The sequence below is a fragment of the Spodoptera frugiperda genome, chromosome 28 (genome assembly GCF_023101765.2).
Source record: "Spodoptera frugiperda isolate SF20-4 chromosome 28, AGI-APGP_CSIRO_Sfru_2.0, whole genome shotgun sequence".
NCBI lineage: Eukaryota > Metazoa > Arthropoda > Insecta > Lepidoptera > Noctuidae > Spodoptera > Spodoptera frugiperda.
The window spans coordinates 11,111,553-11,139,520 of NC_064239.1; the positions used below are offsets into that span (position 1 = coordinate 11,111,553).

Genomic DNA, 27,968 nt, shown 5'->3' on the forward strand with positions numbered 1-27,968 from the left:
GATGTTTGTTTATGTCAATAGAGGGCTGTATAATAATGTTTTGTTGCTAATAATAGTTTTGTTATAAGTACCTATAACTATTATCTTGGTTTTGTTTCTTTTTATGGAAGATTAGTTTTGTGTCAAGATTAGTTTGAATGCGTGACGTTGCATATATAGAGTTATGTATCAAATAGTGCATAGCAACGCCCACATTTAGCAATTAGCTCTAGTTGAAATTTAAAAAAAAATCAACGTCACGCCTTTTATCAATTCAAAATCAATCAAACCCAAGACTCCTTGCAACTGCTTAACCAACAAGTCAAACACTCAATATGTAGCTGATTACGTCAATTGCATATCGAATCTGTCAGCTAAGCCGATTTTGCTGACAGACAGTATCTTAGTTGGATTAGTGCTATCTTCCCACATTAGATTCCTGATGAAATGAGGTATTTGTATTGTGTGTAGAATTGTACATATTATGGTCTCGTTTGTATAACTTTAAACATTTCGAGGAGTCTCAAAATCGTACTAAGTTAATATAATTACTTATAAATTTTACCTTCGATGGGTAAGGCACAGATTCATTTTTCAGCAGTTATGTTATGAACCCCATGCAGCAAGAGCCAGAGTGTACTTATTGTTATAATATATCGGGGGGTTTAACTCCAGATTCCCTGATTATTACTGAGATTTGTTTTTTAATTCCAATAAACGTCGATAACACTTTCCCTGATTTGGAAAATAAGCCTGGGGCCTGTTGCTCTACAGTCGCCTCTCAAACAATAATAGGTATAAAATCTAGATTTAGGTGCCAATATGACACTAATATAATAAATGTTAAAGTTTGTTTGTTTTAATGTTACGATGTCTGTTCGTCAAACACGCTGAAACGTGGATATTTTTATCCCGCAGAAACGTGGGTAAAACCACTGGCAGAAGCTAGTATTACGTGGTATTACATAAGACTAATTACTGCATACATACCTAGTTACCCCTTCAGTAACATGCACAAGTAACACATGTGATGGAAACTCCATAAAGGTAAATAATTAATAACACTGGACAAAAACAAACAGTACGATACCTTCCTCCCTCCCACACAAGGGCATTTCAATATTTCACCCCTAATTGCAACGGGTTCTATATAATCCTCTTATTTATTGATTCTAAAACTACCCTTCCAAAAGGGGTGATATAATGATGAATAAGGGAAAATTATTGAGGGAATTGAGTGCTTTCCTATTTTCGGTATAGTACTTGATATCTGGTAATTGGAGACTTAAGGTTTTTGTGTTGTTGTTGTTGTAATTATACCTGAAGAGCTTGTTATGTAGGCTTATGTTTAAAAATGTTTTATTTGGTTCCTATTTTTGACTACAGGGTTTGAATTAACCGAATGAACCTTGTATCATGCCAGGCTGCCATCAAATGTTATCATTTACTATTATGTTTATGACATTAGGGTATACCTATATTATGTTTAACCGAATGGACTGTCTATCACATCGGGCTGATTATTTCTACATTTTTTGTCATTATGAATATATTTTTGGTAAAAGAACTTAGAGTATCTGAGTATTACTAGTGGTCATAATATTTAATCCCGTGGTTTATTTATGTGGGAAGGGGGGACTACTACAACGAAAAAAAATATCGTATAGAAAACTACTGCTGTTTAAAATGCTTAGTGATTAAGATAAAATAAAAGCCTAAATGGAAATCTTACCAGTGCCTAAAATCAATAGTAACAATACTTGTAATTTCCACAAAAGTCATTCCAATAACACAGACTTCTTATAAGGCTACGAAATAGTAAGTAAACATATACAATAAACATATTTCATAATATTATAAAGCGATCTGCTATAGTAACAAGGTCCAATATTCCTTGCAAGTTGCACCATGTCTATAGGTAGCCCGTATTAATAACCGAGGCGGTGAATTCATATAATTTCTGCTCAGTGTTTGTTAGAAACCTTGTTAAGAGAGCGCGCCACAAGCCAGAGGGTGTAAATTTCACCAACTACTACGGTGTCGGGCCATAAAACTTTAAAGTTTAGGAGTGAAATTATACTTTCGTATGGTAGCATAATTATTTTCAAAGTGATAAATATTATTATGTATTTGTCGTCTACTTTTTTACTGATTTGGGAAAATCATCCAGTTACTTGAGTGACTTGGGCGAGAGGTAAGAGTGAGTGACAGACAGTTACTGACTAAAAACCACCCCGTTCCTTCTCCTGTTTTTCGAGCCGGAACCTTAGTAAACCCGCTAGGTACTCCGCAGCTCCGGTTTGCTGTCTACTTAGGTTTAAATTGCCGTGTTAAGAATACATTGGTCAACTCTACTACTATTCTTCATGATTGACTGCGCGGTCGGCGTGGTGACTGGGTTACTGGCTGCGTGTAACATGTAGCGGGTTCGATTCCCGCACGGAGCAACTCTTTGTGTGATCCACAAATTGCTGTTTCGAGTCTGGGTGCAAGTGAAATTAATTGAACCCACGACACATGTCATAATAGCCGACAATCAGACTACATTATTAAATAGACATCAAACAGCTGCGACCTCTGATATAATTATTTGAAACTTTTAAACTGCGATCTCCAAACCACCCTCCATCCACGAAGATTATAGCAAACCACTTTTATGTAGAGGAGGCCCATAGTCACCTATAGCCCGTCAAGGGCCGTTAACGATAGTAGAATTCAAAATAAGAAGTAATTAATTTAGTTCGCTATTTCCATTGCATCCGCTATTTTAAAGGCCAAACTGTCCTTAAGCGCTGTCTAATAAATTAGCCTCACGCTATTGTGTGGGCTCACTTACTGGCAGACTTATTTACCTGACTGTTGTTCCATCCAGAATTCAGACGACATCATTCTACTCGGCATCAGTCCAAGAACTAGATAGGCTTCCGTTTTCCACCTTAATTTTAAGACTGTTTAATAGGGGTGGAAGATTTGTGCTCGAAAACCGAGAGCTTAGAGTTACAGTCTGAGTCATTAAGGATGTAGCAGTCTGTACAGCTGTATTTAAACATGTAGGAAACGTGTCAGCTTTCTAGTTGATTGATTGATATAACATATTATTGTTATTGAAAAAAACTTTGTAAAAGGCCATAAGGTAATGTACAAAACAGATATTTTCTAATAATAACGCAGCAAAAGTAAAGCAGTAAAGTAAGCAAGAAACTCTTTTGAGTTTCTTGCTCGTTCTTCTTCATTCGAAGCTATACTTTGGAACGAGTACTTAGCTTCACTGACGGACAGACTGACAGACTATTATTTCTTTATTTGTTGACATTTCAAAAGTACTTATTAATGGTTTAATTGGAATAAATCATATGACTTTGACATTGATATTTAGTGCTAGAAACAATGAACATTGCAGTAAGCATGTTTTCAAATACCACATATTTGACTTTAAAAGTTCAGTATTTTTATCCCGAAACTGTGCTAATGAAACTGTCTTGTGTTTAAGTTAAAGTTTACTGCATAAAGTTTAGCATACATGACTGAAGTTTTAGCTTCGTTCGTATAAAAGTTTGGATATAACCGAAGTTTAGCTGTTGGTGTATTAGCTAAACTTAGTGTGGCCCGTTACTAAAATCTGGACTCAGCTGTTTAGGTCCAAACTTAGTTTTCCAACGAAATATTATCCTGTTTTTGAATAATATAATAATAAATTATAGGAAAACACTATCGCAAATTAATTAAAAAAAATGAAAAGTGTTAATATAATTACACAATATTATGTATTCTGTCGTCTGGACAAGACGAAAATCATTTCCAATGTCTATGTTGTCGTTCTACGTGGAGGACTATGGGGAAGCCTTTGCTCAGCAGTGGACGTCTCTCGGCTGATGATGATGATGTATTCTGTAAATGATACGAATATTACGGTTATATTTATATATTTTTTTCTCTTGCCTCTTTCGTTTTTATTTACGGTAATCGGGAATTTCTAGCTGCTATGAACATCGTCTACTTTTTCCAGGCGATACTGGAGTTCAGGTAACTATGTTAAATATTTTTTTTTATGACACCGACTATGAGATTAACTACATGAAGTTTACGAGGTGATTTCATTTTTAAATATAAGAAAGAAAGGTGTTATGTATCGTCTTGGCGGTATGTACTTTAAAACAAAATCGTGCGTAAGCGCGTCAAGAGCTTGAAGTCTATGATACTAAGTGGCGCCTGTACGCTTTATGTTTCATTGATGTCTATAAGTTAGCAAACCTAAATTACTTATATTTATCTTATTGACTGGTACAAGATAAATAAATTACAGAATCTTATTTCAATACCATTACAAAACATATTTGGTTACGTAACTATAATAAATTAAAATGGAAAATTTCCACCGAACTAAAATAAACAGAGACAAAAGCTAATACAAATTAAAACATGATATCTACTAACCAAGTTTATTGCGAGCTTTTCATAATTATACACAAACAGTACGCCTTCAACTTCGAGTCATCTCGTCAAACTTCGGGTGTACTCGGAATACTAAAGTAAATTAGTCTTTCCAGTCATATTTGGCAGATTTCGCGAAGCAAATAAAACTTGCCCTTGTATGATATGATTTTAATCGACATTTACAATTTTCAAGTAATTAAAATTTCAATTTATTGACATTGACGTCTTTATTTACTCGCTTTGATCATGAAATTTTGGGAATTTGTTTTAGTTTTGACTGTGACCTTCTAACGATTGGTAAGGTACATTTAAAATATCTTTAGGTACCTGTCAGCCGAATAAATATCAAAGCTAATAATTTACTAAGGATTTAATCAATGTTGGGTCGTAAAACTAATTACTTGTCATAGTTTTTGTAAAGGATCTTTCAGATCCTCGTCTGAGCATCCAATTAATAATATTTGTGAGAGCAGATTCAGTCTTTCTAGATTTAGTACAAAATCAAATGAAAATTGACTTCAACAGTAATTATGATTACTGTCTGAGTGTCTATCAAACAAAGATTCCCATTTATCTTTTTACATTTTGAAGTTAAATATAACCAACACCGACTGAACTCATATTACACTCACTCAAAGCAGAGCAGAAAATTACACCCACAAAACAAAAAAATAAACCAGTCAAAAGCCCGTACAGTTGCACAAATATGTAGATTAAGTTCACTCCGAAAAAATAAAAAGGCAATTGCGAGAAGAAAATTTTGCAGCGAGGAGGGGGGACCGTTAGCAAATCCCCCATGTGACCACTCGACGGGATATAACCCGGAGAATATACCCAAAAATATACCAACGAATACTGGCTAGCGATACTCTTTATCCTGGGATTAAATTTTGCAGAGGACCGACTAGATGGTCTCGACTGAACAGATAAAAACGGGCTTGGGGTGCCCCGTCGACTTTATTTCGACATTTTTTTCTTATTGAAGATTATGCTTGCGAAATTTGTACTTTGTTTGATTTATTTTGTGTGGCTGTTCAGAGGCTGGGATTTAAAGTATGGCAAAGTTTAAATTAAGGACAAAGTAAGGACCGTGTTTGAGTGTAAGGAATGACTTATTTTAAATGTAACTCTCAAAACTGTAATTCACTCCATGAAGATCTCGAATAAGAGAGGAAGTTTAAAACAGAAGAATTTGTAACTTTGAACAAGTGTCAGAAAGTGCAAGTAATCAATTTTTATACCTGTTTTGTGGACTTGGCATAATAATACCTATCAGAACAAGAGACGCATCAGATATCGTCTGTTGACTTCTTTGGTTTAAGCTTAGCGACTTAATCTCAACTTAATAAAGTATTAACTTTTTGATCAAACAAACTACAAGAATATAAAAGTTATCAATGTTTTATTGAAGACTTTGTTCAATTGAATTTATTACTTTCAAGATAACGTGAATAGTATTTATATCAGGTCATTATTTTTTACTATAAAAAGATAAAAGTTTAGATTCATAATAGGTATACAAAGTAACCTTTTCACTAAAAAACCATAATGTTATGTATCTATTATGTTAAATAGCCTATATTAGTAGTAGTTTAGAACAAACACGAACACAGATAACGAAACGTCCTACAATCCCAAAAGGACCAAACATAAGGATAATCTGGTCCTTATTTCCATATCAAGGACCATTATTAAAATATACAACAGAAAAGTTGCAAACAATCTAATTCAAGCAAGTTTTAGTCTGGGATCCTGATATTGACATCAGAACATCCCTAAAAGAGGGTTGACAATGATTAAGGCGTGATAACATCTATAACAAAACCCAACCCTACTGGGTTTAATAAGGTTTATTATCTAAATTATCTACGAATATGTTACACACGCACCTAGGGATGGGACGAGATTGACTTTTGGCATGGGCTGGGGTAAGGTTGTGGCTGACAGTTTTATTTTTAATAATAAGTCATAGTAATGAGTTCGTTTTTGTAAAGGTGGTGATTCGTTTGAGAGATGTAACAATGAATAATTTAATGTAAAATTTTGGTCCTAATGTTTGTCATAAATAGCGGTGTTTTATTAATACAATGGGATCTGTTTTTATTTTTTTTATTTGTTATTACCTTTTATTTGTAAAGAAGTAGGCTCAGAAAATAAAATTAAGTTCTTATCAAATTTTCATCAGCCATATTATAAATTTTATGTAAAAGGACTTGGTCACGAATATTATCAAATGCCGAAAATTCTAGACTAAACTAGACTATACAAGACTAAACTAATAGTCTAGTCCCTAGCCTTAATTTAATTCCAGATTTAAACCAAAACCACTAAAAGGTCACCACTCACCTTAGCAATAACTCGAACAACAAAATATAATTATTTCAAGCCACCAGCCATGTTTATTTCTATAAGAGGAACAAACCACAATCTTGTTTGATAACAACGAAGATGTTTCGAGGAATTTGATCCGCTTACTGAATCTTATCGTTTCCATTTAATTTGATAAAATTATTACATAATACTAAAGCTGTGTTCCATCCCTACTTCGATGGGGATATTAAGGGATGAAGTGTATTAAGTAGATAGTATGCGTATAATAATGACGCGACATTATATTAGCCGGTTTATTATGATACAGGTACTGCTATAATTAGTTTTGGTTTGTTTTGTGTAGAAATATGAAAAAACGTAACGAAATTACACACGTTACTCAAAACTAGGCTTGAACTCTGAACTAATAAATCGATGTCTAACATCATAACATTTTTTTCAGGTTAGAATATCATCCAATGACTTCTCCCGCCTAGGGTGAATGCGAGAGGGAGTGCCAGACTCTTACTGACTAAAAACCACTACTGGACCACCACTACCGTTCCTACTACTGCTCTTCGAGCCGGAACTTCGGTAACCCTCTAGGTAGTCCACAACTCCAAAGTAGTCCGCAGCCCCGAAACCTTAAAAATACGTAACTTTGCAAATTATCACAAAATGGTTTCGAAATAATAAACCTAGTTTTGTTACCTATTTAAAAACTAAACAACAGATATCTACTTTATATTATAAACAAAAAAAATCATAGGTTCAAAGCCATGGCTCTGAAAAGAGGAACCTTATCAGAACATACGTCCTATACTTTCCCTAGACTTCTAGATCAATTCAATCTATTACAAGATTAACAACAACATTATAGATAGAAATCGAAACCGAAAATCCGAAACGAAAAATAAAACAAACGCCTGACCTACACTGTCCAGTAAATTTAAACTTATTTTCATAGAAAAAGGGGTACCCAACATTTATTATGGCGATAAATTTTAAAGAACATTATTTACACAAAGTCCCGTAGACGTTAAAGACCATTTTCGAAGGCGCACCGAGCGAAAACGATTTGTGTTACAATGAATTTATGCTTTAGGTAGACCATAACGACCTCTGAGTTTCAAATGAACAAATGTTTCGATTTTGAAGACGTATTGTTTTGTTTAAATTGGGCCGGAATGTATTGGCGTTTTGGGTGTCGAAGTTTGAAAAATATTTGAGATTAATATTAGGCCGTGAGATGGCATAGAACAAAACAATGAAAAACCTAGATTGAATGCGTATGTGATCTTGTATGTTTGTAAACACATCCACGATACAGAAGAATACCCTGGTGTGGGGCAACGTTTTTATAAAAAGAAAAATAGTCATCAAAAAGTAAGTATACCGTAATGTTCTTTTCAGCAATTATGTTGAAGAAGATTGCCTATTGGTACACAATTTCAGAATTCAAGTTTCTGCGACATAATTTGTGTCTACAGCGTGTCAGTTGTTCATTGATTACCTCTATAATAACTGTCGTAAAACATACTAAACTAACTAAAAAACTGTTTACTCATGCATATTAATGGAAAAAAGCTCTACTAGTTACGAGTTACAGAGGGACTCTAAATCGTGAGCAGCGTGCGCATTTTTTTATGAGTAAATATAAGCCAGTTTATAATATTTAATATTATAGAAGTTATTCTATAATATTTAAACTACTTATTATTCTTCTTAAAAGTACTTTGTGAAAATTGTGTTAAAATATTATTAGTTAACACATTTTCAAAGTAACTTAATAACAACTTTACTTTCTTAAAAATAAGACCTAAAATTATATTTTTCTTAATTTAAAAACAATTTTTAAGACAGCTAAAAGTAAACAGCGTGACCTTGTCATAAGGCGAACTTTAATCAACATTTACTTTTGGTTGAGATTATAAAAAAATAAACCTAAGATTATATTTTAATTTACCAACTTCAAAATTAATCTCAAAAGGAAAATTAAAATTGTTATTTCTAGAACGACTTTACTAAAAGAAAAATGTACTAACAATAAAATTGTTTAACACTAAACATTCAATTCACGGAATCTTAAAAACGATTATCCTCTACAACTGGGAGGACTTTTCAAAATGGCGGCGCACTCACGCCCTCTCGTCGCCACTCAATGGTTATTTACGGCAATTTCCATCTTCAGAGAAAATGTGGATTATTACTGAAATTCAACTTGTGCGATCATGATCGGTATAATTATAAACGTACTTCAGTCGCGAAGACGAAAATCTTCGAACAATTTATTGTGCTATGGGGCTTAATAACCCATAATTTGTACGTCAAAAGGTTCCAATATTGTAATTAATGTACAAGAGCATTTGTAAGGATTTAAATCTGTTTCCTTTTAAATTGGTCTTTTGGATGTTATGTGTTAAAATTTTAGGTTAAGGGCCTTTATAAATAAGCGTCATCATCACACACATGAACAGCCTATAAGTGGCCACTGCTGATCAAAAGGCCTCATCTAACACGAAGAAGCTTTGAGCATGAATCACCACGCAATATGGGTTGGAGATTTCAAACTTGTAATAAAAAAATATAAACACAGGTTTCCTCATGATGTTTCTCTACACCATTTATCTGTCTAAATAATCTCAGAAAGTACATACATATACCTTGGAAAAGTCACATTGGTACTTGCCGTTGGTAAGTTTCAAACCTGTACTCTTATGCATGAGAGAGGTTCGTCTTAAATTTACGGACCACCACGAACCTCCAGGTCACCACGACTAAATAAGCTTATCTGATACATATTTTTTCAGCATACTAAAATAAAGTTAGTTAATTAAACAAGTCCTACAATGTTGACTTACGCAAACTTGTTACTTTTAGCTTCATACAAAATGTTATCGCAATTTTGCATCCTTAATGCAGTTTCTACAATGAATATAAAGAATGATCTATCATATTTTTAAATACATATAAACGTATGATATTGTCTTATAGTCACTATGTTGCACTGCACAATTGACACGGTGGCTAAAATCTTTGTGTAACTTTGGTACATTTTTGGCTTCTGAAAAAAAAAATTGAAACAATGCACTGTGATTTACGTTCGTACCAACTCGTTCACATAAAACTCACAATACAGAGCGCCACCGCCATCTACTACCATTCTTACGAACTTCTAGTATTGCTTATACTTTCGAACTGAGGTGTATCATATACATCCGTTATGAGCACTCTGTATTACTCTCCTGAATGAATAGGTTTGATGTCGGGGTATGAAAATTAAAAATCTATGTAGTTCATCAGTTAGGTAATAAAAAAATTTTTTGAATCTTATTTTTTTTATTTTGTCATAATAGACTTAGCAAAGTAATTAAAACGCAACAAAGTTTAGAAGTGGGAGAAAATAGGGTACATTATTTCTTCGTATAAAATATACCTAAAAGCAACGTCATGTGGTATTTCACATCGATATATCCTCGAAAGTATTTGTTTCTGTAAGTAACTAAAAAATACGTGTCTAATATTTTAATACAATTTACAAGACGGACATTAAATTAAAATTTTGTCATCACCTATTAATTAATAATATTTATTCTTCAAGTGAAATAGGCAACGTCTAATATGATTTATTATGATGGCTACAGGTTGTTTAAATTCCACCTAAAATAAACGGGATGTTCTAGAAACATCTGAATTCTGAATTAATTTCTAGAAATGTTACCATAACATCTATTGCTGAAGAATATGAAATAAATAACCCGTGCGTTAAGAAACTACACAAGAATAATTTTAGCTTCTCCCCTGAGAATTTATTTCGTTGCGGTGAAATTTCTGGTTGCTCCTTTGTTTCAAACACTAAAATAACTAGGAATTTTGATCTTTTCATCGTAATATTTCTGTTCTTATGAGAGCACTGTTAAAATCTCGTGGATACATCTTTGTGAAATTGTTTCGAAATAAATTTTGGTTTAAAAGTGGTTGGAGCACTGTAAAAGATGTTAATGATTCGCTTAAAATATAATTAAAAAAGAAAAAGCAAGAGTAGGAACGGACCGATTTTTAGTCAGTAAGAATCTGACACTCTCACTCACCTCGCCCAAGGCGGGGTAAGTCATTGATGATTTTCGCATTTGAAATCCAGTTACTAACCAGACAACTTTATTCAAACAAAAATATGATTTTCAAAAAATTTAAATGTTTTTAATCTATTAAAATGATGATAAAATCTTTTCTCAGAAGTTCACAATAATCTTGATAAAAGATGAAGAGAGTCAAAAACGTTTTTTCATGATTAAAATCTCAGTCAAGAAAAGAAAAGTCGAGTGTATTACACCGATTGTACTATGTATTTGTTAGGTGCATGACCACCAGATACATTTTCAGAGATCTTGCTTAAACTTAAAAAAAAAAAACTAGTAACGTAACGTAAGCAACGTAGCAGACCGAGTAACTACTGAGGTTTTTTGAGAGCTTTTTTTACATAAAGCCCTTTTAACATTTTACCCGAACAAGAAATCAATGTGCCTTCGATAGTTGTACTTAGATTCATCAATCCACTAGTAAGAATCCAAATTATAATTTTATTAATACACTAGCTTCCGCCCGCGACTCCGTCCGCGCGGATGTCGGTCTTCGCGTGGAAGTTTTATTTCTCCATTTTGAGTAACTCTGACAATGACATCTTATAAATACCTATTGGACACAAATATGGCGAGGCCCATAATAATTAAGGAGATCCCTCTTTTGAGCTACTGGTGTTGAGCTCGCGTTCTGTAGAATAAAACCGAAAAATAAAGATTTTTTTTCTTCGTATTTTTCCAGGATAAAAGGTATCCTGTTTTATGGCCAGGATAATAAGGTATAATTATACTAAGTTTCATCGATATCGAACCGTTAGTTTTCACGTGATGCCTGAACATACATACAGACAGACAGACAAAAACATTTTTAATCACATATTTGGGTTTGGTATCGATCCAGTAACACCCCCTGCTATTTATTCTTTCAATATTTTCAATGTACAGAATTGACCCTTCTACAGATTTATTATAATATGAATGAATGAATGAATGAATGAGAGTGTTATACACGTAAGAGTAGACAAATATAATCAGAAAGCTCCAAACTGATAAGCTATCGGGAGTTATACGTGTTATAGTGAGTCAACCATAAGAGATAGACATTTGCTGTCGTGGAATATTTTTTAAACAATTTTAAGGAGAATATTTCCGTCATACATGATTTCTGTGTAGCTTTAACCATTAAGGCTGCACACGCGACGGAAGCTTAAAAAATGGAGTAAGTTCTCCTGTTTTTCCAACATTTCCCTTCACTGCTCTGCTCCTGTTGATCGTAGCGTGATGAAAAGTATACTATAACCTGCCCAGGAGTATGAAGAACAATTGTACCAAGTTTCGTTGAAATCTGTCGAGTGGTTTTTATTTCTATAAAGAACATACAGACAGACAGACAGACAGACAGACAGACAAAAATTTTTCTGATTGCATTTTTGGCGTCAGTATCGATCACTAATCACCCGCTGATAGTTATTTTGGAAATATATTTCATGTACAGAATTGACCTCTCTACAGATTTATTATAAGTATAGATTTAGCGCAGTAGCCACTGCACTGTGGTAAACAAAACCTACGTGGGCAAAAAAAATCCCTTTGATGAGTTCCTTTCACACCTCTGTCTAATTTCTACGACCACAAATGATAATAATGTTGCCCATCTACGTCATTCATTCGCAATTGAGTGTCGTTTGGCATTCAGCCAAAACTGCCCACTGTTACGAATCAACACGAAACGTTGACAAAAATGTATCGCACTCATATCATACTAGGCTCAGCTAGATCTAGCATCTAGACTGAAATAAAAACGGCGCCTACTATTTTTTGAGACCGAAATATCTTGTCTGTGTGTTTTTCTGAAGAAGCGATGTAAATAAGTGTTTTGTGTTAATAGTTTTTGTTTCTGTCTGCAGTGATGCTAATGTTCTTTATTGAAATAGGTTGAAGTAGGTGGTATTTTTTATAAATATTCTTCTACAAAAATGTTAGGGAACCAATAACATTAGCAGTTAATTATTATGTTATCGGCTTACTCACGTAACTGACAGCAGTAGCAGCGCGACAGTCGCCGTGTCGAGTGTCGCGGAATACTGCTTATGAATATGAGCTTCTAGCATGGCTTGAAACTAGTCGAGTTCCTCGTTAAACAGTTACGTGAGTAAGCCGATAACATAATAATTAATTTAGTATGTCTCACGAAATTTATAATAAAATGAACATTAGCAACGTTATATTTGTTATAAAAAAAAAAACAACAAATATGTAAACAAAAAATATCTCAATAAACAAACATTTCTGTCAATGAACCCAAAGCTCCGCCTAGTGGGTTAAATAATTTAATTCGATGGCAAAAATCGTGACTTTTTACAATTCTAACTGAAGTATTTATCAATCGAGATGGTTGGCCATCTGCCAACAGGATGTTGTTCCCCCTGATCGCCATGTCCCGGCTCCCAATCGTTTTTCAACCACTCCATGTTTCCTCTAAAGAATGTGTTACGGAAAAAATATTAGATGGAATTTTTCGACTGGAATTTTTTATCTTCACCCAGTGTGCGGAAAGTGATTAGTCGATATGAAGTGGTGATATTTCTTCGTAATGGCGGGTTAATGTGATTTTAAATAAGGTGAAATGTCTTTTTGTAGTGGTATTCATGGTTGTCATACATGTGTTCAAACAACTGTCTTGTAAGTAGTGTAAGACGTTGAAAATCAACTAAATGAACATCTGCGTTATTGGCATCACTAGCTGTCATCTTGAGACTGTCAAATGTGACAGATAAGTAAATGTTCCCGCGCCAAGAGTTGTAACGGGTATTGGAGGTTTGAACGCGCTTACATACGTTGTTTTAAGGATCTGTTTTCAATAAACTTTTTAAAATGTTCAAGTTCTGAGTTTCTACTTTAAATACATACATAACCTCACGCCTGTCTCCCATGGGGGTAGGCAGAGACAATGGAACGCCAATTGCCACGGTTCTTACACACTTCTTTTCTTCTTCTTTACTTTAAATTAGGCTAGTAATTATGACCTTTATTTTATTGATAAGCCTATTAAGTTGTTTGTGCTGTAAATAGATTGAGCAACAGTAGATTTACGTGGGAGAGCCATATTTTAGCACGACAAGGCCGATTTTATCGGAGAGTAATTTACAAATAAAACCTTCCTAATACTAAATCCCTTTCAAATAGGACAGTTGAAAGTTTTCAATTTCATTATTCCAATAGAGAACTAAATCTGTATTAATTCAACATCTCTATAACGTCTTACCTCATCTTTACCAGTAAAGATGACTGACTCACACAAACAAATTATTATCTTCAAAAGCAACCTTACTACAAACTACCAAGGCATCTCACTAAGCAAACTGCTCCATCCATGTAAGATTAATATTTACCCACTGTGCATGTAACAAAATACGCAAACACGCGACTTGCTGTCAAAAGCTCATATTATTCGCAATATCGAAAAAGCAAATACAGGGTGCAACAGCTTTATTTAATGTTGATATTAAACGTTTATTCGAATATCTATGGCAAATATTCAATAGTCTCTGTTATGAGCTTCAAAGATATCATCATCCTGTATTGCAAAGCTATAAAGTGAGTGTTAACTTTTAGTATTATATTTGTGAAGAAATTTTAATGTCATTGTTTTGACTGGATGAATGTATTATTGTAGTATTTCATTATTGTCTATAAACATATAGACACCTACGTATATTGTATAATGTTTTTCTGTGCCATAAAATAGTGTCACTAGTTCACCTCAATGAGCACAGTGCAAGTCCTTGCAAATGGGCAACTCTTGGTCTACATTAGTTTTCTTCCATAGACTCGAAACTTAGTGCATCAAATATGAAAGTCAATGTCAAAATCATAATGATTTATTTCAAATAGATCAGGGAGGCACTGTTGAACGTCAAATCAAATATAATAATATAAAAAATATCTGTGTGTCGATCAGCCTTCTAGTGAAGCTATTTGCTGGGTTTCTATGGTAAATAACGAACAAGAAACTGCATAATGCAAGTGTAATCTACACTTTATCAATCAAGTCCACAATATAATTTTTGGTAACATTATTTTATTATGTACTTTGCCCTATCTAGGAGTGGAACTCTAAATCTCTCATCTCGCTGTACAACATTGATCTGTAAAAGAAAGGCGTTCTTAGTGCAATATAAACAGGGTGCAAATAACAAAACAATACCAAACACTCTTTTGCAATCACACAAAATTCGCAGACACTGACCATCTGCGACTATAATATCAAAGATTATATCAAGGTTATTTTTTTATTTCCAGCACATATGATAGTTTCCGAGATGCCAGTTATAAAGTGACCATGCACCAACATACTCCTGGCAGGCAGCCAGACACTGCAGAACAAAATATTCAAGCAATATAGGCTAAATATGAATGAATTATTTTCGGAGTAATAGCTCGTAACGACATTAGCAAATGACCTACTTATGGGTGTATTTTAATTGCACTTTCATTTGTATGGGGCTTAAAATATTTGTGTTTATTTACGTAGAAGATTTATAAGCGTATCAACAGACGTAGTTTTTTTTTTTTTGTTAATGTACGATGTAATTGTGTACCTCTGATGCTTTGACTGACTCATTTGTTGATCATATTGTAATACAGACTACTGAGCGAGGGATTTACTGTTCGATTCCCGGATCGGATAAAGGACTAATTTTTACTTTATTAATATCATTATGTGAACGACTTTTTTAATCAGGAATGGAGTAGCAGGAGGGTCAAAAATGTATAAAATACTGCTTCTATATAAGGCGCAGGTTCGGCCCCATATGGACTACTGTTCTCATCTTTGGGCACCCCAATACCAGCTTCTTATTCTGGGTCGCGTTCAGCGGCGTGCGGTTCTGATTGTTGAGTGTCGGGATATTTCAAACCGATTTGATCGTTTACCATCAACTGACTAGATCTGCTCGTTTGCCCACTATTCCATAAAAAAGCAAACATGGTTTATTTTATAAAAAAATCATACATAAGTATATTTTTCCCTCCATTCCAATACAAATAAAAAGAAATACTGTTACATCAAAATCATTATCAAATATTCAAGCTATGTATTTCAATTACTACACTCATTGAAGCACCTGTGATCAGAATTGTTTAGTTCTCAATATTGCCAAGATTGCCACATAAACCGCAAGTCGATGCGGTTTGATGTTCCATGTGCAGTCTATACAGAATGTTACTTCAAACTGAATTTCATATCTACAGGTAATGTGTCGGTTTGACTGAGATATTGCAGATAGCGCATTGAAATGTTATGTGTGTTGGAACTAATATACACAATATTAATAAAGTATGTTACATAATATAATATTACTTAAATGATCAGTAGAATTGAAACAAAAGTAAGTTTATTGTAATAAGTCATTGATAAGCCCAACAATCTGGAGTCATTGGGGGAGGCCTATTTGCTGCAGTGGACATCTTGTGGCTGAAATGATGATGATAATAAATAAGTCCAATTTTCAAGTATTTTTTAAGTTTTGTATTTATTTGAAAATTTTGTTCTCACTTACTCAAGTAGCAAGTGGTTGTGTGTTTAACCTCAAAGAACCGCCATACGTAATATTAGTATATCGGCATAGATATAAACTTCGCATTCAATTGAGAAACATGTATTGAACACATTCCTCAATTGGGAAACATTTATTAAAATTATTTCACTCGAGGATTGAACCACAAAACGCTTATCAACAATAAATTTTGCAAAAGCTCTGTAACAGTGGGCTACGATTGCACAAAGCCTCGTTTAGTAAAATAGATGTGTGAGTATACACATGTAAATTGTTTACAACGATTTATTTTAACATAACATTTTTCCAAAACAAAACCTTCTTCTTATCTTGCAAGACAATTTCCTATACATGTTTGTATTACCTATAACTTTCGCGAGACATACAAAATTAATTATTATGTTTTTCGACTTATTCCCGTACGAGTATATTCATATCATTCAAGAATCGCGGAATGCTGCTTATAAATATGAGCCCCTAGCGTGGCTTAAAACTAGTCGGCTATGTGAGTAAGCCAAAAAATTGGACGGCCTCGCTGGTTTTTTTATGGCAATAGGCTCACCCTCTATTACATGGCACTTATAACACAAATAGTGAAAAGTGGGTGTACATCGTAAACCAGCATTACATGCCGTAATGTGCACTCCACCTCTGCTTACCCCTTCGGGGATAAAAGGTGTGACGTTGCAAATTAAGACGATTTCCATTACGTCATACCAAGAAGTACAAAAGTCTGTAGTCCAAGAGACTCCAAGTCTAAGAGAGACATTAATTTTCTGTGTCAACGCATGCCCTATAAACATATGAGGCGTCTTAGTTATCGTGTCACTCATTGTTGGAAGCCCATAGAATGCAACTCACAGCTCTATTTATAGAATCATCGATACACCGCGAACAACCCTTTGTTTCTAGCGGACTGTCGGTCGATATGAGCATTGTCTGAAGGCTGCTTTGAGTGGAAAGAAATGAGGAGTGATGAGGTTTATTGTGTATTTTTTTAATAGTTAGTTAGATATGGTAAATATTCAAGACGTCTCCAGCTTCCCACTTGTGTACGTTGTTACATACTTAATTACATTAAAATTGACACCGCTATAATTTTTGCAAACGCCTAAAAATTAATTTGAAGTTAATGTTATAATTTAATGAAATTAATAAAAAATAAATTTAAAAGGCTAGCAACTGATCTGTGACTCCTCTGGTGTTGCCGTGCCGCCCATGGACACCCGTCCATGGGCGGCACTGATCGCTTACCATCAGGTGAAGCGTCTGTTCGTTTGCGTCCAAATCCATAAAAAATAAGTACAAATGAATCATTATCATAACTTATGTAACTTACAATACATGTAGTTAACTAAACAATTAAAAATAAGTTACAATTTCTCTAACACTCGAATTCAACTTTAAAACCAATAACCAATAATCTACCATAAAGCACAAAGTCCTTTGAAAACCAATCCATAACAGAACTGTCCCCACACGTAATTACAAAGAAAGAAAAAAAAGTACACAAAATTATCCATAATTATTATTACAATATCGCCCCTTACGAACCGAACCATTTATTTCCGAAGTCCGGTCGATAAGACGTCATGTAAAAGTAAATTTCGAGCCGACGTCCACAGTCGTATCAATTATTAAAGGCTCTCTATCGATTGGTCATTTGCTTTTAGCTAGCTACCTTTGTAACGTTTGAGGTACACCGGCCGAACATAATTACATGAACGGGTTTTGTTTTGTTTGTGGGGACCGAAATTGGAGTGTAGTCTCGGCTTAGAATATGTCCACCTTCATTTTTGAGTGTAACAGAGGATAAAGGATTTTTTTTTAATTCATTGTGAAATATATCTTTGGTGTGTCATAGAGCTTAGGTGCCTTAGAGAACACGTAATCATAATTTGGATAAACAAATCTCAAATGCAATTCTAGATTTGTTTCAATTTAATAAATGATACTCAACTTTTTCTCTCACATTATGCCTAATGTATATTATATTAGGGTTCAATTTACCTCTTAAATAATAACGTATTCTAGTCACCGCAGATGAGTTTGCGAAATTAAAATTGACGGCCAACCGAGTTGAATTATCACGGTGTAAATGTAGCTACGGACTAGCAATCCATCACTTCGATAAACAGAGTCTTGAAGAAAATTAAATTTTTCGTGAAAATAAAAATTGTATTACAAAATTCTCAGTGTATTTCAGGCCAATTAGTTAATATTGATTTAGGTCTGCCTGGAGAAATTACTACACAATTTAATATCCTACACAATATTATATACACAATAATATTTTCTAGTTATTGTCGTGTGTCATATTATATTGATTTGAAACAGACAATATGTTTTTGTTTGACTATTTGTTCCATATTTTTTATTACGTCAAAAATTAAGTAATATAAAGAGGTAATCTTGTATTAAAATTGAATATACAAGTTAATGATTTCAACTTCTAAAATGTGTTTTTATAAAGAAAACATAATATTATGTTGTGGTAATTAAAATAAAAATATATTCCTATACAGATTATATTTTTTATCATAGGGAATTTAAATGTCATAATCCCTTTATTTTTTTTTCAATCTCACATTCAGTGAATACACATATAGTTGAATGTATGAGTGAATTAAATAATTAGTAATTGAATAAATGAGTTGAAAAAACAATTTATTTTAAAATTTGTTGGTAGTAAATATTGACTCATCTGGAGATTATTTTCCTCTATTTTATTGTAACGTAACAAATAAAAAAGTTTCTTATTGTAATTGTAAATAAGACTATTTTTCTCCCATTGTTACACGGGTAATGTGCAGTTTGCGTGTTTGTATGTCCCTTTTGTTCAACAAAAGCTTTTGAAACAGACCCTTTTTGACGTATGGTGACAATTATTATTTTTATTGTTCACTCTTTAATGTTTTATCTATATAAAATTATTTTGTGCCTGTTCATCTGTTTCGATACAATATTTTTTATGGAGAAAATGCGTAATTGCTATTAAATTAAAGCTTTCAGCGCATCTTACCTCTATATTTAATCTTCTTTGCTATTATTAATTTATTATTTGATTTAGAGAAATATTTTACAAAATAAATTTTAATTTTCAATTAGTTTCTACTAGATAATTTAATTTTAATGGAGATACAACATAATTACACATAATACAAAAGCTCTTCAATTTTAACTAATAAAATGTAAAAATAAAACCTTTATGTCTCACAAAAAAACAGAAATAAAGATTTTGTCCGCCTAATAACCCCTATAATAAAACCGGATTTAATAACTATTAAATCTATCTTCGCGAACTCCGATCAGAACTGTCGCGTCATCAGCCAAGTAAAAATAGAAGCAACATTTCTAAAATCAAAAATCCACACACCGTTCCGTACATTAGTCGCATCGATGCGCTATGAAAATAAATTGTTTATATGTATATGTACAAGAAAATACGGTCAGTCCGTTGTCAGTTTACTTGCGGGAAAGAGGGCCGAGTGGCGGCCGGTGCTCATGAAATAAAATTGTTTTTCCCCACGGACAAAGTGCAAAGCAACACGTGGTATAAAAGTTTGCGAACAATTCGGTTGATTAGGCGAAAGTTTTTGACTGTTTGCGATTCCAATTACGTGCAGTGTGTGTGCCTAATTTGTGGTGTTGTGCATATTTGATGTTTATCTGATTTAAGTGGTGAGTTACCGTGTAATGGTAATTTTTATTATTGTTTTTAATTGTATATCGTGTACCTTTCACTGTGTTACGTGGTTTTATGAGCGTAATTTGCTAATATTGATGTAATGCTCCAGTTTTTATGGTTGCTAGCGCTATCGGATATTCTTTTATTTAAAACTTGCTTGATTGTATGAAGTACGTATCAACATTCTTGACAGTTTTTCTACAAGTCTCGGGTTCTTGTTAAATAGTTATATAAGTTAGTAAGTTTTGATAGAGAATCGTGTAACTTTGAATCGTTCTTACGATACTCAAAGCGATGGAAGTTTTGCTCGACTTTTTATGAAATGGATATGAGTTTTTATTGAGTGAAGATGTTCTGTGGCCGTTTATCAACTTAGCATATAGGTTAACTTGTGTGACCTAGAATATTCTTTAGCGTTTTTATTTATTAAGTTAAGGGATACAATACAATATAATTTATCCTTCATGATAGAACAGTTGCAGACGTTCACATTCATTCATTCAATAGTTTTATTATTATATAAAAATATACGAGTTACTTAGTTCTATTTTACTTTGAAAATATTTTTTACATACAATAATCATAAATTAATATCATAAAACTACTTTTATTAATTACAAAGCGACCCTCTATCGACCTTTAAAAATTAAAACAGCGTATCTAATGCATACTTACGCAGATGTAAAGAGGTTTGCACATTTACCCCTTCATCACGCTTGACCCACTAACTCAGTAACTTCTTGAGAAAACTAATAAACTTTATCACAATGACTATCTTAGACGTTGAATTCTGCTTACCCCCTTTTTAACTTGCTAGCGTTAAATAAGTAAACTTTATTAGTCATTGTCATTATTATGATCTGATTATGTTATCAACCATGAGACGTCCATTTCTGAACACATAGGCCTCCCCAATCAATCACACTACATTATCAATAATAATAATTAAATTTGAAAATATTTTTTTTGATTTGTTATTTGGATGTCTGTTTGTCAGTCACGCTGAAACCACTGATAAATAACCAATCGCCACCGCCCATGGACATCCAAAACACCAGAGGCGTTACAAGTGCGTTGCCAGTCTTTTGGGGGTTAGAGATTTAAGGGTTGCTGGTGGACTGGAAAGATTTAAGAAGGGGATAATTGGGCCTGCGGTATCCTCACTCACATAACGAAACACAACGCAAGCGTTGTTTCACGTCGGTTTTCTATGAGGCCGTGGTATCTATCACTCCGGTCGAATCGGCCCATTTGTGCCAAAGCATGGCTCTCCCACACTTACGACTAAGTACTTAGAAAAAGTTCTATGAAAAGCCATACATTTTTAATACTTAGTAAATTACTTGAAATTGGAATAGAAATTAAATAAATTGTTTCAAGACACAATTAATGGCTGGAAACAAATAAGTATTGTTGATAACTTGTATCAGAAATTATTTCTACAAAATGGCCGCCTTCGGTCTCGGTTTGCGCGGGAAAAAAGACACCTGTCAAGACTCCACAGACTATTAAATGTTCCATAAAGTATACTTTGGTAGAATTATAAATCATTTTTGTGGTGGGGTAATTAGCTAGGGGGGATTTAGTACATATGTAAGTAATAATCGTTTGTTGTTTTATTCAAATTTAATTTTCATGCCCAGGTTTTAAAGAAAAAGATCCAGCTTATTCCTTTAAGCAAATGGTTTGTATTTTATTCTTGTAATTTATTGAGATAGAATAAGAAATTATATATTTTTTTAAATGTGGTTTAAATAGAGATTCTTATGTTAAGATTAAAAACGAATGATGTTATTTTATTAAAACAGGAAAAAGAAGCGTTATTTGGTATGGAGTACCCTTAGTACAAGTCTGATTGGCAGGCTTGAATAAACCAACCAATATGAACGCCGAACGCGCTCTCTTTTCGTTTTTTTCAAATCGTAAAGATTAATGATGATTAAGATGTTATTTTATTAAAAAGAGAACGTGTTTTTTTTTGCTGGGGGTTTGTTATGTTAAGTATAACAGTACACTTAGTATGATTTTTTTTCGTAAAACACTAACTCGTGGTAAGGTACTGCTAATAGTAACCAACTACATACCAAAAAGACGCTATGATGGCCAAAAACTTAAAGATATATTAATAAAAATAACAACCTAATGACCCAATGTGCTATCATTCTAAAAACCATCTGTTGGCTTATTAGTTAATCTAAGAAGCTGCGTCATTGAATTTCTGAAAATAATATGAGTAAACAACAGAAACGGTTTGTCATAAAACTGTAAATATAAAAAGTGAGTAAATTTTTTGATCCTGTGTGTGACGAATTTACTTATCCAGGTGGTGAATCTACCTGAATAGGTAAGTGAACACCAGTATTTTCATGTTCTATTTATTTAATTATTTTTTTAGATTTTAAGTTTATTATAGTTTACTATTTAGTTGTAAATATTATGTTATAGAATTGATTCATAGGTGAGAATAAGATAATCTTGAAACTATGAAAAAAAATAGTACCTGTATAGTATTAAAATCAACAAACCGAATACCACTGAAATGCAGCTGTTGGTATTCCCCATAAAATACCAAATAAATAAATGCTACTCATCTGAAACATGAAAGTAATTTTTGTAAGCAACAAAAATAAATGTATCTCATAAGAGAATTGCAAATAAGCTAAAAACAATTCTGCATGGTCCATTAGAACGAAGCGACCGACCCGTGGGTTATCGCCGTCCGTCACATAGGTCGACGCATTTCTGTCGTACCCGACTATCTATATCATTATTCCTTGATCGTTAGTTAATAATGTTATATCACAATATTAGTATATAGCTAACTGATAAATAGCAGTTGATATTCGATTAATAAGCACACTGTGCTCGCGATTTTGAAGTATTTCGATATATTTTATGATATACGTCTGGGTGAGCCATGCTTAAATGTAGGAGAACCATCCTTCTGTTTGAATGAGCCAACTCGACAGAAGTGATACTACGGCTTCAAAGAAAACTGACGTGAAACAACGCTTGCCATGTGTTTTCTGTGTGGGTGAGGTTACTGGAAGCCTAATTACCCTCCTTCCCAAATCCCAAATTCCCCAACATCCCTTCCCAGCATCCCCAAAATTCCTAAGGCCCCAAAAGGCCGGCAACGCAAATGAAACACCTCTGTTGTTTCGGATGTTCATGGGCGACGGCAATCGCTTACCATCAGGTGATCAATCTGCTCGTTTACTGGGTGGTATCGGAAGAAAAAGATTGTTACTGTTTTCATTTCAAATAAGATGTGCTATGCAATAAAACAACACAAACATAATTTTCTTTGACTTTTTCGAAACTACCTGTAAGTAACAATGGCACAGTCTTATACTTTTAAACAGACGAGCTATTTGTTATGATCTTTTTTAAGATGTCTGAAGGTGTGAATTTATAAATTGATATCATATTTTGTATTGCAAGGTTTTTCCTAAAAGCTATATTTATCAACTTTGAAGTCAACCAAACAAAAATATAAATAGAGCATATAATTGGCCAATCGCATATAAATCATATCTACGTCTTTTTGACAAACAAGATTGCTGTAAATAGAAGAAGGTCACAGCGTATAATATATCTGCGGACTAACTAATGGGTTTACGGGAGCTCCGGCTCGAAAAGCAGGAGTAGGAAGAGGGTAGCTTTTAGTCAGTAAGAGCCTGACACTTCCTCTCGCCTCGCCTAAGGTGGGAGAAGACATTGGATGAGATTCCTGTCTCAAAAAAAAAAAAGCGTATAATATATGGACTACGTCTACGTCTACGCGTCGCGTCTACGACTTCGTACTTGATTATGGTGAAGCTTCTACTTTATTGTTATTAATACTAAAAATGCGAAAGTTTGGTTGTGTATCCTTCGCGTTGCAAACAATTTTTTAAGGATGAAGAGTACCAGAATCACCCCGTCGATTGTCTCGGAATGCTGATCATGAATATAGCATGCCTTAAAATTAGGTAGTCTAGTTCCTCGTCAAATAGTTACGGATTCAGCCGATAACATAATAATTAATGAAGAGTAAGATTTTGGTAGTATAAAAAACATTTTTGATCTGTTGTTCTACTAATCTAATAATCTTGCTAAGAATATTTTATGACTTTGTGTATTACTGTTCAAAACATTTGCGGTCACGTTGAAAACAATAAGATTTAAGAAGCACCTGTTTCGATAATTTTCTTTGTAAAATATTGCACGTTTGATCACGTCACGACTTGAAGACATCAGAATGAAAGAAACACTGGAATTAGTTGAGATGCATTCAATTAAAATGATTCGCTAAAGTCACCAGTTTGTTGGCTCTATACCAAATTCTTAATCCTGTTGGATTCAAAACATTGTTGAAGACACACATACCTATGTTATGATTAATATTATGAATATATTATTTGGTCAATTTAGGATTTGTATATGTTACATTATTACAAATTATTTGGATTTAGGTTGCTGGTAAATTAACAACACTAATATAAATTTATGTTGGTATGTATTATGTTTGTATAATAATTATATTATATTACTTTGGTTTCAATTATATTGAACATAATATTCAAGTTGCGAGTCAAATATTTATATAAAATCATCCTTTTCAAAATACAAAATTGAAGCAACGCTGTTTACAAAATCCCAGTTTTTTCTAAATATGTTATTTTTGATCAGACCTAAGTATCCATTAATAAAATTTGGCTGAGTGTACATGATTTGATTCTTTAATAAGATGTAGCAAAATAAACATCCATTAAGATAAACATATTCAAACCTCAAAATTCTTAAAAAAATATAGACCGCAAAACATGTCATGCATACCTAACACAAATACCGGATCATCAACCGATTGATTTACAACTCTGTCACCGCTTTCTTCACTACACGACAAACTATCAAAATGACAGATGAAAATGAATAATGAAATCTAATTCGCACTTTGTATTATCTTGAAATAACTGCTATACAATTAAATGGTCGGCCTGAATTTTCTAATTATGTTTTACGATATTTTTCTGATGTTTACAAGTTTTTCCAACTGAATTAAATGTTCGACAATCGACGATGTCTATTGCATTTTGTCTTTCACCAATGTTGTTTTACTTTTACAAAATTACTTATTAGTTGGTTACTAAAAAAAAAAATTGCTGTTGGCTCAGCGACCCATAATGTGCTTCAATTTTTGCTAAATTAGAACTCAAATCACCTTTTCAACCATATACTGTGTAAAATGTAATAGCCATTTACTGTCAGTTACATTTTACACTATAGAAGGACCAAGGTCTTAAAAAAATCCTCCTTAAATTCCTCTTACAAAAACTATAGCCGCTCCATTTATGTTTTCGTTCAGAAAAGAGGTCAGTAACCCTTAGTGACATATTTTGACAGGAATACTTGCAGAGACTTCAAAATTGGATAACTTGTTGGCAACAGGCCGAGGAAAGGACTTGGGAATTTTCATAACAAGCAGGTTACTCACCTCCGTGCGTCATTAACAATACTTTACACAACAATCTATACATATAATAAAATCGTAGAAAAGTGCTGTCTGTACATTGAAAATAAAAATAAAAAAAATAGCAGGGGTTATTGTTATGTCGATGTCGAACCCAAAAATGTAATTAACTTTTTTTTGTCTGTTTGTCTGTTTGTCTGTTTGTCTGTTTGTCTGTTTGTCTGTTTGTCTGTTTGTCTGTTCGTCTGTGCGCGCTAATCTCAGAAACGGCTGATCCGAGTTGGATGCGGTTTTCACGAATATATTGTGGGATGCTTAAATTTACATTTAGTGTTTGTTTCATGTCAATCGGTTCATAAATAAAAAAGTTATGTCAAATTAAATAATCACGTCGAACATTCTATGCTTATACCATTAATCTCCGCAACTATTTGACGGATTTGGTTGAAATTTGGTACAGATATAGTTTAGAACCTTAGAAAGGACATAGATATATTTTTATTTCAAAAATCAAAAAATAAAATAAGAAATAAATTATTTATAAATAATTCTATGTCGATCGTTACACGACTTCGGTTCATGTTATTGTTTTAATTTATCGAAAAAAAGTAAATAAATAGTAAAAAGGTATGAAAAAAATAATATCAATATAATAAAACATTTAGTACAAAGAAAATGCTCTAACGGAGTATAGATAATTCTATGTCGATCGTTACACGACTTTGGTTCATGTTATTGTTTTAATTCATCGAAAAAAAGTAAATAAATAGTAAAAAGGTATGAAAAAAATAATATCAATATAATTAAACTTTTAGTACAAAGAAAATGCCCGAACGGAGTATAAATAAATAATCCAAGTTGTCTTTATCCTCGATAGATGGCGTTGGGATCGAAATAGATCGCGCTATGGTTTCGTTACATTCATTTGGTTGGGTATCGGCCGAGCGCTTCGGTACTATCGTAGAAAAAGTGTATTATCAGTCGTATGATTATTTGTCTGTAGTGGTCCTGCTGTTTCGTATATTCTAAATTGGTTTCGTTGTATTTGTCAATTAATAAGTTTATTTGTTGGGTTTTCCTGGTTTTTTGGTTAAACTATTTAACGTAGGTTTAGTTTGATATCGATTATTAGTAGTTACTGTAGTTAGTTTTTTTAATAAAATTGTAAGTCTAATTTATAAATTAATTAGATTAGATTTAAGTCGTTTCTTTTAAATTATTTAGTTTAAGCTTGGTTATTATAGCATAGAGGATAGGTTGTAATATAGTTTCTTTTTTAATTGTTATAAATTCGTAATTCGTAGCTTTCTTTAGTTTTAAGTTAGTTTAAGTCCGTTTTTAAACTATTTTTTCAATGCCCTAAGTGAGTATACATCTATTAAATTCAAACGCAGAGCTCATTATGTTGATTTTTGAAGAGTTCCCTGGAATATCTTCCACATCTCATTTTTGAAGAGATCCCGCGAGATCGGGAACTATTTGGTTAAAACCAAAAATTTGCCGGAAGTCACTATTCCACGCGAACGAAGTCGCGGGCAAAAGCTAGTTAGTAATATATTCTGTGCGAAAATTTTTCAGTCTATATTTATTTACTAGCTACTTCAGCGTGGTTTCACCCCCTCTGTTTGGCTCCTATTAGTCTTAGCGTGATGTTTTATAGCCTATAGCCTTCCTCGATAACTGTACTACCCAACACAAAAAGAATTATTCAAATCGGACCAGTAGTTCTGGAGATTAGCGCGTTCAAACAAACAAACAATCAAACAAACAAACTCTTCAGCTTTATAATATTAGTATAGACTAGTTACTTCCGCGCGGTTTCAGCCGCTCTGCTCGGCTCTTATTGGTCATAGCGTGATGTTTTATAGCCTATAGCCTTCCTCGATAAATTGACTATCCAACACAAAAAGAATTATTCAAATCGGACCAGTAGTTCCGGAGATTAGCGCGTTCAAACAAACAAACAAACAAACTCTTCAGCTTTATAATATTATATAATATTATATTAGTATAGATTATAACAAAATTCCACAAAATTTTACTATTAGTGAAACATGTCTATAATCAAATCCAAGTTTTAGTCACAGCCGCAGCTGCGGACTACCTAGTGGGTTTACCGGGGCTGTGGCTCGAAAAGCAGGAGTAGGAACGGGGTGGTTTTTAGTCAGTAAGAGTCTGAAACTTCCTCTCATCTCGCCCAGGGCGGGAGAAGTCATTGGAGGATTTTCCCCATTAAAAAAGCTTTAGTCACAGAAGTCAGTATCTGTGAAACAAATACTTATTCCTTACTATCTTTAGTTAACATTCGAAACGATATCTATCAGTTATACCAATGTATTAATTCTCTATTCATAAACGACCAACAATTTTCCTAAGATCCTAGATCAAATAGCTACTGAGAACTACAAATTACCATCACCTGTTACTAGTGGCCGTGACCACTCAACTAATCTGATAATCTTGAT

General features: G+C 33.3%; 1 protein-coding gene across 5 annotated transcripts in view; it reads left to right on the plus strand.

Moving 5' to 3' along the window:
- Window positions 1-19,828: 19,828 nt before the first annotated feature.
- LOC118265585 (CUGBP Elav-like family member 1) overlaps window positions 19,829-27,968 on the plus strand; it is a 405,267-nt gene continuing 397,127 nt past the window's right edge. For 2 of the 5 annotated variants that reach the window (XM_050705791.1, XM_050705796.1), the window contains exon 1: window positions 19,830-20,041. The gene's annotated coding sequence lies outside the window, so the exon portion shown is untranslated. Of the gene's footprint in view, window positions 20,042-27,968 lie in introns of all 5 variants that reach the window. The other 3 variants (XM_050705801.1, XM_050705803.1, XM_050705784.1) reach the window with 2 other exon arrangements.